Here is an 8,604-nt window from a genome sequence, read left to right as displayed (position 1 = left end):
TGCAGTCTATTTTCCTGCTGCTTAGATGGTTTGACTTGCTTTCAGTTTGCAGGAGGTGGATCTGCTTTGACCCTCCTCCCCTGTTAGTTGAATCTTGGAACTCTGTGGTTCACACAGCTTGCAGGTAGGACTTGGGTGTCCTCTGTAGATGGGGGATGCTGAACAGTCTCGGGATCCATGGCTCTTCCCGTCTGCTGGGGGGGGGGGAGGCTGCCTTTAAAGGCTGGCTCTGAATAGGCTGCAGACTCAGCAGGTCAGGGCACCTCTGTCCGCTTCCTGTGGGGAATTGGGCTTCCTCTGTGAAGGGGCCATTTATCTGTCTTGGGAACCATTTACTCTCCCATCTGATTGTTCTATGCTGCCAGTAGCTACTTGCCACTTTCGGTTTGAATTTAGAAACTTTGGCTGCTGGCGAGTTGGCAGCCGTTGCGTCAGCATGGTGGGGCTGGGGGGGCACCTCTTGCTGAGTTTACTTGAGTCTGTGAGCCATGGCCTGGGACAAGCCTCCAGCGTGAGCTGGGGTCCTTCTCCTGGGCGGAGCTGGCTCTCACTGGTAGGTCCCTCTTTCCCTTTTGAAAGATGGCCCCTTTGTCCTCGCTTTCCCCAGGCTGGGTTTAGTTCCAGTCTGGTCTGACCCTATGCCAGTGTCAAAGATGGCGCTTTGCTCTGGAAGTGGGGGAAAGGCTAGCTTCCAGATGCTGCTCTGTGGGCACGAGTGAGAATGTCTTTTGTGGGGTACTCACGCTTTCTCTTCAATTTCGTCCCATCTGTGCTCAGCCTGTGATCCGCATCTGCCTGCCGCCGTCTGGAGTATTTCTTCCTGGTCGCTGCTGTGTGCTCTAGGTGTGTGAAATGTAGAGCTCTGTGCCTGCGCCAGCACTGGTGTGGCCACGGGATGGCGCCCAGAGCTCCAATCTGTGTTTTCAGGCCAGCAAAGTTACTGCATTAGCAGCTGATATTGGGTTAGGCTTATTAAATAAGATATTTTAGGATAAACTATTATATCATTTTTAGTGAACTATTCACTTTTAACAGTTTTCAATTTAAAGGAAAAAAATGTCATGATGGTAAAGGCAATCGCATATGCCACATCAAATTTCTTTTACTATTAACATCTTTTATAATTTTGTTGCCAATATTATTGGTCAACAATGAGTGATCCATTATTGCCAACAAAATTATATAATTTATTCATGTTTCATGAGGTTAACTAGCTTTTCTCTTTTAAAATCCTGTCTAGGATATCATATTAGATTTAGGTGTAAGATCGCCTTAGAGTTCTCTTGTCTTGACAGTTTGTCAAAAACTTCTTTATTTTTGATAACCTTGATAGATTTGAGGGGAGTTGATGTGGATGTATTTTCAGGCTGAGATTCTATCGCTATTTCGCCTCAAATACTGTTTGGACTTTTGAAAAGAAGTTCCCACAGTAAAGTGTTACTCTCTATCATTTATATCTAGCAATCACGGCATCGACAAGACATATCTCTGTTAATGGGAACATTGATCCACCTGACTGAAGCTATATATTTTTGAAGGTTCTTGAATGTTCACTTCCTCCTTACCCTCATTTCCATAATGAACTGTTGAAAGCAAAGGGCTAGATCTGATCAATGTTTAGTACATATGAATTATATGCTGCATGCTTGTGGGGGAATAAATATTATTTAGAATTCTGCATGGGAGAAGTATCTCTCTCTCCCCTCCCCCATTTACTTTTTAACAATATGGAGTCATGGAAACCCATGACTTTGACTTTGAGTCCAGCACTACTTTATGTACTTTTGTTACTCCACTTATTTTAGTTTGGCCATTGGAAACAATCCCAAGTGGCTGATGGCTGCCTCTGGCACATAATTTTATCACTGGGTGTGTGTCAGAAGGAACAAGTATGTGCGTGTGTGTATGTGTTTTGAGTAATTCCTTTTCTCTGTCCTAACTATACAATATTTGTCTTAACTGCTTTTATTTTTTGTGCTGGGGTTGGGGGTTGAACTCATGGCCTGGCTGCTGACTTTGAGCCTATTTTGCTGAATGCTAGTGGTATACCACTTTGAACCACAGCACCATTTCTGGATTTTGGTAGTTAATTGTTAGTTAATTGTTGAAATATCAGTTTACTGAACAAGGAAATACATGTGCATGTATTATTCTATTTATGTGTACATATTGATAAATAGCTCTCTAATTATTGTAAGCAAGACAGTTTCTTACACATAGAATGCATATACTGATTTTTGCAGCCCTGGCCTATTTGCCCATATGTCATTTGAGTGTGTCCTTGTTTACATTGCTTCTGCTGAAAAAAAAACTTGCTTCCCAGACCCACTATCCATTTGCTTAATTCCAGGATATGTAGGCAGAATATGTAGTTTCTTGCTTGAATACCCATTACTGTAGGGAGGACAAAAGGAAAAGCTTTATTGGCTATAGTGCAATGCTGATATACAAGCCCTTTTGCCTGTGGTCCTGGTCTTTCCACTCGAAATTTCACAGCTCAACATCCCTTCTTTTCTCCTTTCTAGGACATCTACTCTATGGATTTCAACTAATTCCTTGGTAACATTCTGCAGTCTCTCTTGAGATTGTTCCAACTTTATGGGTAATTTCTGCTTTAATTTGCATACATTGGGTTCACTCTTTTGCTACATTTTTCTACCGAGCTTTCCAAATGCGATATCAGATTTTAGCATTATAGTGTTATATGCAACAGCTTTGCCAGCCAAAGAAATCCCTGTGCATAAACTAGGCAGTGTTTCAGTCATGAACTACCATGTCTCCCTATAATTTTGATATTCCCAGAGTGCCATATAAATGGAATTATACTGTTGAGCTCATTCATTCATTATTATTCATTCAAGATTTATTCACATCCACATGAAAAGAAAATTCATTCCTTTTGGTCAAAGAATTGTATGGTCTTGCATAAATTTGCCACATTTCAGTTATCCATTTACCTATGGAAGATATTTTGATGACTACCAGATTTTTATCTTTCACGAAGGAAGTTTCTACACACATATTTCATTCAGCATTTTGACAGTGTTATTTTACCATTTGTTTTAAAGATAAACTTTGAACTTCAAAAAAATCTGTCGATATTTCATTGCATTTTACTTTCTAATACAAGTGAAGTACATAAAAGTGCTTTACTACAAAATTGTCATCTTAAATGGTTACTTGTCTAACGACAAGTACACTTTAAATTTCAAATTTTGCTTTCACAGGTGGCTGTTCTAATCTAATCCTTTAATCTTCTCTTCTATTTGATGTTGCCCTGATGGTAATTACCTTTTTTATTGTCTGTCAGTCGGGTTTTATGTAGATGGACTCTTGTACTTTTAATCAGAGAGAATGCTTCTAATTTCTTTATTAGATTTCCCTGCAGAACTTTTCTGAATGGCTTACTATAATCTAAATCAATTGCATCTTGTGAATTGGTTTGAATTATAACAAGAGTCAAGCAATGCTTTTGGTTGTGTCTGATATATTTGGGTTTTGTCAGATGCTGAGTATTAGAAGCTAGGCCCTCTGTCTCTAAATAGAGACCTTAGGTACATAGTCTAACTATGAGTATTGATGGATCCTTTGTATGAGGATAACGTTTTTAAATGTTAGTGGACAAATGACACTGCCATGTATTTTTTTTTTCTACTAAGAAGTTGTGAGTCCTGTCACTGTCCTCCCCATCTCCACATTGACAAGTTTTGTCAAGTGTGTGTGTGTGTGTGTGTGTGTGTGTGTGTATAGTATAATATCGATAGCTGTATCAGCTTCCTCTATTTGTCTGCTGTCTTTGTCTCTGTCTGTCTCTCTCTCTCTCTGTCACCTGTGTAGTCCTAGAGCTTGAATTCAGGGCCCTGGGCTCATGAGGCAGGCATTCTACCATTTGACCAATGAACCCCAGCCATCTCATCTCTCCTTACTTTGGAAATAGACTACGTCAGGCAGGCAGGCAAGCTTCTAGCACAATCCCCCTTTGCCTCTGATTTCTGATCTTTCTATTTGAAGTCAGCTCTTCCCATAGGTATATTTCTCAATCCTATATGAACATTAAAATTCCTCAACACTACTGGCCTATTACAAATTGAACTAGCTAACTGAGATACATGGGGGTATAAAGGCAGGCTGGAGCATTATTTTTTAAATTCTTCAGATGATTCTGACAGGAGGATGGGGTGGGAGTAATTGTTCTGGCTCTTTTAGCTAGATACTAAAAGTCTTGTTTTTCATGACACATATGCAAAGGAAAGCTCACAAGTATGACAGATACCTGTTTTTCTTACTGCCTTCCAAGCTCCATGAATCCAGTGTCATTCACTTATTCAATCACATAATAATTTTTTAATCATTTCTATGTGATGTATTCAGTTGTAACTGGTAACTATCAGGAGGTGAAAAGTAGCTTCTGTCCACAGAATTTACCTTTGAGGGTTTCAGTATGTACGTGATGGGTGAGTGAATAAATATTATTATACTTTCATGTTTAATCTTTCTGGATTATACACTCCACTTGCATAGATAACTCTTCATATTTTATCCCCAACCACTTAGAACAGTAAAGTTCTGAGTTCGGCCTTCTGAACACTTTCAATAATTGTTCAGCTTCCAGCTTCAAATTGTCTTCTGTGACAGTTTTTGGATTTCTTAATTATTGTATTTTGCTTTTTTCCCCTGTAGTTCAGATAATAAAACTAGAGTTTGGAAGAACATTCCTCAGGCAAAAAAGAAAAAAAAATGGGAAAAAGAAAGCTGTCTGTATTTTTTCATGACACTGCTACGTCACCATTTTTCTCTGTCTTTGGAAATAAATCGTTCCTAGATCTGCAGGTTTTTTTTCTTTTCTGTCTATTCCCTGGAACCTCTGGCAAAGCGTCACCTGTTCCAGCGGATTTTGATATTCTGGGCACAATTCAGAGCTCCGGAAGAATTCTTTACCGATTTCTCCCAGTCATTAATCATTGCCTACTGCCTCCCTATTGGGGAACCTTTGCTTTCCCCACATGCACATTCAATTAAAGAGTTGATTGTTTCAGTTTATGGATTATCTGGCTCCTCATGTTTGTTTTGGTTTTTCTCTACATTCCTGTCCAATCTTCATTTTCTAACTTAATTCTGCATAGACTTTTGTCATCCTCCGAAGCAGAGGGACTGGAAAAAATAAAAATGTAACTCAGTCCTTATGTTTCTGTTAGCAAATCTAGTAAAAATGGGGAGATATTAAATTCTTTTTTCTTTTTTTTAATAATGGAATGAGTGGAGGACATAATCACTGAGTTATCTTTAGTAATTTTCTGCCCCTTTGTGTTAATCGTTTTAAAATAGCTCTGTAGCAGAACTGACGTCACTTAAATAATAACTTCAGAGTCAGATCGACTTTGATTAAATTCTGCTCTGTGGTTCTAGCCAAATGTCTGAGCCTTAGTGGGCACACCTACAACACCAATGAATGTCACTGCCATTTTCCTGTTTTAGAGAAACAAATTATTCATGGTTCTTAGCCACTTGTATTGTCTAATTGTTTAATCCGTGTCTTACAGGTTGCTCTATGGTGGTGTTTAATTATTCATAATAGCCTTTTAGGATTCTTTTATTTAATGTTTCTGTTAGTAGTAGGGTTTGAATTCAAGGCCTTACACCTGCTGTGCTTCCTTGTTTGGCTGGTAATTTACCACTCGATTCATGCTTCCAGTTACATTGTTATTTTACTGGTTCTTTTAAAGCCCAAGTATTATGGACTTTTCTACTTGAGCTGCCTTCAAACTGGGAATCTCCAGATCTCAGCCTCCCAACTAACTGCGATTTTAATTGTCAACCACAGAACCTATCAATCCTTTTCTTTTGAGGGAAATTCCTTTGTGACATCTTGACCTTTTTATTTTTTAAGTTTATTTAAGTCTTCCATTTCTTTCTTCATCTAGCAAGAGGCTTGCTGGTTTATGTTTTTTTTTTTTTTTTTGGCCAGTCCTGGGGCTTGGACTCAGGGCCTGAGCACTGTCCCTGGCTTCTTTTGCTCAAGGCTAGCACTCTGCCACTTGAGCCACAGCGCCACTTCTAGCCATTTTCTGTATATGTGGTGCTGGGGAATTGAACCCAGGGCCTCATGTATACGAGGCAAGCACTCTTGCCACTAGGCCATATCCCCAGCTCCTGGTTTATGTTTTAACCCCCACAACTCCTCATTACTCTTCTTCTTTTTTTTAAATTTCTAATTATATTGCTGTTCTGTCCTTTGTGTATTTTTTATTCACTCTGATGGTTTTGAGTATAGTTTGTTCTGTTTGCAATGAGGTATAATATTAAGCCACTGATATGAGATCTATCTTCATTTTAAATTTAGGAATTTATTTCTATCATTTTTTCTCTTATAATTGAATTTTCTTTATCCCACCGGTTCTGTTTTATTTCTTTTGGTGTTCCTTCCAAGATATGTTTAAATTTCAATTGTGTTTTCTTCAGCCTATTAGTTGTTCAGAAACATGATTGAATTTTCACATATTTGTGACTTTATTTTTCAGGATTCCTTGCTATTGATTTCTAGTTTCCTGCTATTATTGCCCCCAATGATACTAGACATGAATTCAGTCTTCTTATATTAGTGGAAATTTGTCTTATGAAGAAAAGTATTATCTAAGAAAAATTTCCATATGTGCTGGAGCTGCGACATGCTACTGTTAGATGTGAGTTCTGACTATTTCTTATGAATGAACTGTAGGTGTAATATATTACTGAACCTGTGCATGGGGAAGTACTAGAATTTTGGTTTGCAATATTTCTAGACCCATAGAATATCTGTTTTCACTCTTATAATATAGAGCAACACATAGGCATATATACAAGCTTCTGTGACTCAGTTTATAAATATCAATATGTATATATGCAAAGTTGGAAGAGAATGTTGATCATGAGTGCATATTTCTTCTGCTGTATTTATGTCACCATCTGAAATATTTCTAGTCAACAATGAGGTAGTTTCAGATATTAGTTTGAAAGGAGGAATATCTATAAATATTTTCCTTTCTTTTAGGTCTTTGATAAATTAAGGTATAGATAGGAAAATTTGCTTGACTCTGGGTATCACCTTACAAATTAAAATCTCCTGTAGTATGAGTGATGAGATGATGGTAGCCATATTGAATTTAAGGCCTATAATGTTCACCCAAAACACATGCCAATACAATTCTATGTTGTTAGTGGAATTATCGAGCCCTATCCCTGGGATTGAAAACATTAAGTGATGAGGAATCTGAGCAATAGTACACTTAAACAAATGAACACAATGTTAATTAAAGCCATAGACATTGGAGGAACAAAAGAGACTCAGATTACATATCACCTTCTCTAACTCTGTGACTTGCAAGGAATACATAACCGGGAAAGCTAGGCAGAATTCCAATTAAGAAGAATCAATTGACAAATGTTTTCTACTGTAAAATTATTTCCTACATATTTTGAAATACTGCATCAGTGTCTCAGAGACTTAGCAGTATGATATTTCTGAAAATCCCTATGTCTATTTGCTTATACTTTGACTATCTTATTTTTTGGTTTCAACAAATATTTATGCATTGCTATGATACTCCAGACAAAGTAAACTAATATGGAGGGAGGAAAAGAGGGTGGGTGGGGGAGGGAGGGAGAGAGAGAGAGAGAGAGAGAGAGAATAAAATTCTGTATTATTTAACTCAGTGAAAATTTTAGATGGCTTAAAATGAATGGTTACCTATTCTAAAACTATCTCCATATCACTTTACTAATAGCATTTTCTCTGGAGTTCTGATTGAAGTCAAGATGATATCACTATATTCTCTCATTTAAGGGCCCCCTGCTCTCTATTTTCCCAAGATGCAAGAGGTGGAAAGCTCTATTGAGTTTTCAGATGAGATGTGCAGTCCAGTGCCTCAATGAGTACACAGTACAACTCGGTAAGATATTGGTCCTAGCTCGCTTGGCTTTCTACCTTATCTGAATGTTAGTCCTTTAATTCCTTGCCTTTTCAGACTTGATATTTCTCTACTATCTTTAAACTATCTTTTTTAAAAATTTCATCGTCATTTTTTTTTCAGTTTTCAGAATGAGGCTAGTCAGAATTATGTAGGTTTAGTTGGTCTGAAACCTGGTCTGAGACAGTTATAAAATGATTATTGAAAATAAACTCCAAAATATTATTTTGGAGCTTTTTCTTACACCAGCATCCTTATGGCCATGAAGTAATAGAGTAAGTTAGGCTTAATAGGGAACAAATTAGGTGAATTATTTGTTCTTAGCCTAGGAGATAATGTTCTATATTTTTCAAAGCTTGTTATCCTGTTTAAAGCTGTGGAGTTTTAATTATTACTTCAATTGGATCTTTCAAAAGAAGCTAGGGGCATAATTACATTTTTTTCTTTTAGATTCAGTTGGATTTTATTGACTTACAGATGGAGGTTAAACCATAGAACTCATTGTACAAGAGTGGAAAGATATGCTACCACCTTAAAAATGTAACAACTAATTTGCTGTTTGTGTTTCTTTAATTTCATGGCCTGAGATTTGAAACCAATTCCTTTCACATGCTAAGCACAAACTCTACCTGAGCTATATTCCTAGTCTCTGCATTTTTTT

The sequence above is a fragment of the Perognathus longimembris genome, chromosome 10 (genome assembly GCF_023159225.1).
Source record: "Perognathus longimembris pacificus isolate PPM17 chromosome 10, ASM2315922v1, whole genome shotgun sequence".
NCBI classification, from domain to species: Eukaryota; Metazoa; Chordata; class Mammalia; order Rodentia; family Heteromyidae; genus Perognathus; species Perognathus longimembris.
The sequence above is the reverse complement of the archived record's forward strand: the minus strand, read 5'-3'. Positions refer to the sequence as shown.